Here is a 3,504-nt window from a genome sequence, read left to right on the forward strand (position 1 = left end):
GCTTGTCAATACCTTACAAGATTCTGCATCAGTGTGCCTTATTAAATTGAATTAAATGTTTGCGTTTTTAAGCCCAACTGATACAATTTTAAAGATTGATGCTTGAAACAACCGGAGAAGAGCTTTCAATTCTCATCAACGCCGGCAGGATATCACACCACTTTTAATGTACCAGGTATGGATGTTATATTACTTGTAGTTTTTTTTTTAACTGGATGAGTTTTCAAATGTTTGTATATATTTACTCTTCTGCATTTGCATTAAATTGATTCCAAAACTAATTCAGATTTATTTAAAGAAAAAAAGAGAGGTGAGTCTTAGACCGAACTCTGGTCAAAGCGCGGTTTGTTTGTTTTTCTGCTCCATCTCTTCCTCTCACTGCTTTCTCCTCCACTGGGTCAGCTGAGTACTACAGACTCCTTAAGGTGGCTGTACCAGTGGCCGCACCCCAGTCATAGAATTGGTCAATAACAGGAAATATTAAAGGAAAGCTCTGGTCATTACTTACCTCGACGAAATGCTGATTATTTTGTTAATCCATCATAAATGTAAGCATATCCAGATAAATTCAAGTTAAAAAAATTGCAAATAACTTTAATGTGCTCTTTTATCCAAGTAATCACATTTTTGTATGGTCAGCGCCATGGAATCGTTGGGAAAGGAAAAAAAAAAACACGTTTTCGAGATGTATGCAACATATTTATTCCACTCTGGAATAAGCTGTCGAAATACTGTAATTTATAATCAGCCAAAATTGATTCTTTCCTACGATGAGTGAGAACATTTCTGACCGCAGCTGTAAATGTCACATAGCTCTTTTTTTTTTTCTTTTTAAAGATGCCATAAAGGAGCAAAGAACCATACAAGAACTGTCATGGTGACAAACATTTTCTTGCTCTTCACCACTATATATAAAAAAAAAAAGAAATCCACTCTACGCACCATAACGCAAAGCTTTAAGTAGCCATAAAATAGTCTTGAATAGCAACAATAATGTGAAAGTACAGTACCGTAATTCCTGGTCTACAGAACGGACCTGGTTACAAGCCTCACCGAGTAAATTTGTAAAGGAAATACCATTTGGTACATACATATGCCGCAGCTGTGTAAAAGCCCAAGTGCCCACATTGAAACACGAGATATGTACAAAGAAAGACTGCACACAGAAAATTTAACACTTGTGCTCGCGCCGCACTAACGCTAATAGGGCCGGTTAAAATAAAACTTACTCATTAATGCCACTGAGACATGCCAGTAACACAGCAGCAACACGCTAGCACAGCGCAAGCAGGGCTGGTAAAAGTCACTTCCTCGGCACATATATTCCACCAGTCTCGTCCTTACCTGCTCAAGTGCCCCCTTGTGGCCGTTAGAAAAAAATGCACAAAACAGCCTCATCACTGCATAAAATGCAGGGTTGAAAGACTGTGAAAAAAGTCGCGGCTTGTAGGCCGGAATTTACGGTACTATGAAAATCTACATTTACCCAAGGAGCACTGATTCTTACTATAAATTGCTTGATTGTGCAGTGTGGAGGCTTACTCACCTCTGTGGAAGCTATCGTTTTCATTTTATTTATTTATTTTTTTAAATCGTGGAAGGCTACAATAGTAAGCTTCATGCCACATAACTGAATTTACATTAAACTGTAACCTTATAGATAGGTGTAAATAATATATAATAATCTAAATACACATTGCACAACAGGTCACTTTAGAGGATAAGCACCGTCAAGATTCCGTTCTTGATCAAACTGTCTTTTTTCTGATTTGTCTAAAGCAGTCATTCCTATGTTGGAAATTCAGTTTTCTACATGAACCGACTCAGACTGTACCTTTTGGATTGCTGTCTATTTTTATATAAATGATTTTATGTTAGAATTCACGTACCCTTTTTAGAAAGTAATTCTGGAAACTGTCAATATTTTAGATGGATGGAGTTTTTCAAAAGTACAGGAGTTTTTTTGGGGTGCAGAGGAGACTAGTGACTGAACAAATATCTTCTATTCTTATCGCTGATGAACTACAGCCTTCATTTCATTAATATATATTTTTTGATTTAAATAAACTCAAATTTGTCATCAGTCTTAAGGCAAAATGACCAAGTTTGTTTAACCGCCTCTTCTTTGTTGCATGTTTGCTCAGTGTATTGCCTTTGCTGAATATCGCCAACAATTAAGTTTCCTTCAGCTTTCAGACTTATAGTTGTTCATATACAGTATATCCAGGTGTTAGAATGGCCAAGTCAAAGTCAGGACCTGAATGCAATTCAGAATCTATGGGCAGAGCTGAAGACTGCTGTTCACAAACACTCTCCATCCAACCTCAATGAGCTGTTTTGCAAGGACAAATGGGCAAGAATCTCAGTCTCTCGCTGTGCAAAACTGATATATACCCCAAGTGACTTGCAGCTGTAATTGCAGCAAAAGGTGGCACTACAAAGTATTAATACAAGGGGGCCGAATAATATTGCACGCCCACTTTTCAGGTTTTTATTCGTTAAAAAAAGTTTAAAATATCCAATAAATTTCGTTCCACTTCACGATTGTGTCCCACTTGTTGTTGTTGAAAATTTTTATTTTGTACTTTTATGTTTGAAGCCTGATTATGTAGAGAGGTTAAAAAGTTCAACGGGGCCGGATACTTTCACAAGGCACTGTGTGTGTGTATATATATATATATATATATATATATATATATATATATATATATATATGTGTGTGTGTGTCCATTATCCAAGGCGCTTATCCTCACAAAGGTCACAGGAGTGCAGGAGGCTATCCCAGCTACGTATCTGCGGGCAGGAAGCGAGGTACACACTCAACTGGTTGCCAGCCAATTACAGGGCACATAGAAACAAACAAGCCTTCACTCACACACAAGGGCAGTTTAGATTGAATCGCAGTCCTCAGAACTGTGATACTAATCCTCTCACCAGTTGCACCACCGTCCTGCAAAAAGCTCCAAAAACCTCTATAAAGATGACAAATTCAGGACCCTTTTTCCCTTGACTGGACGCAGGTCACGGTGGGCTCTCCTTGAACCGAACCTGGAGGTGGGGCTCAAAGGCAAGTGCCTGGAGGCTGGGCTTGCACCCATGGGGTCCAGTTGGGCACATTGCGAAAGGGGAATGTGCGTCCCGCTTCCCATGGCCTCACCACCTGTGGGTGAAACCCATGGGGTCGATCTGATCTCAAGTATACAATACACAATAAATTTTTCCACAAACTCCATTTGCCTCATGAAATATGAAAACAAAAATGGTTCGTCAAATATCAATTTAAATGTAATTTTATTGCAAAAGATAGTTTTGCAGCTGAAGAGGAACATTTCAAGTCCTCTCCATTGATCCAATGGTCAATTTTACAATGCACAAATGCATAAATTTATTCAACCAAAATGTATTTTATAAACGAGATTCTTTGTTAGAGCATCACAGTCAGCAGATGGCTGAGGTTTAACCACTTCAAGATGGGTTTTCATATAAAAGAAATTAAAAAAAGCC

Source organism: Syngnathoides biaculeatus, chromosome 22, assembly GCF_019802595.1.
Source record: "Syngnathoides biaculeatus isolate LvHL_M chromosome 22, ASM1980259v1, whole genome shotgun sequence".
Classification (NCBI taxonomy): Eukaryota; Metazoa; Chordata; class Actinopteri; order Syngnathiformes; family Syngnathidae; genus Syngnathoides; species Syngnathoides biaculeatus.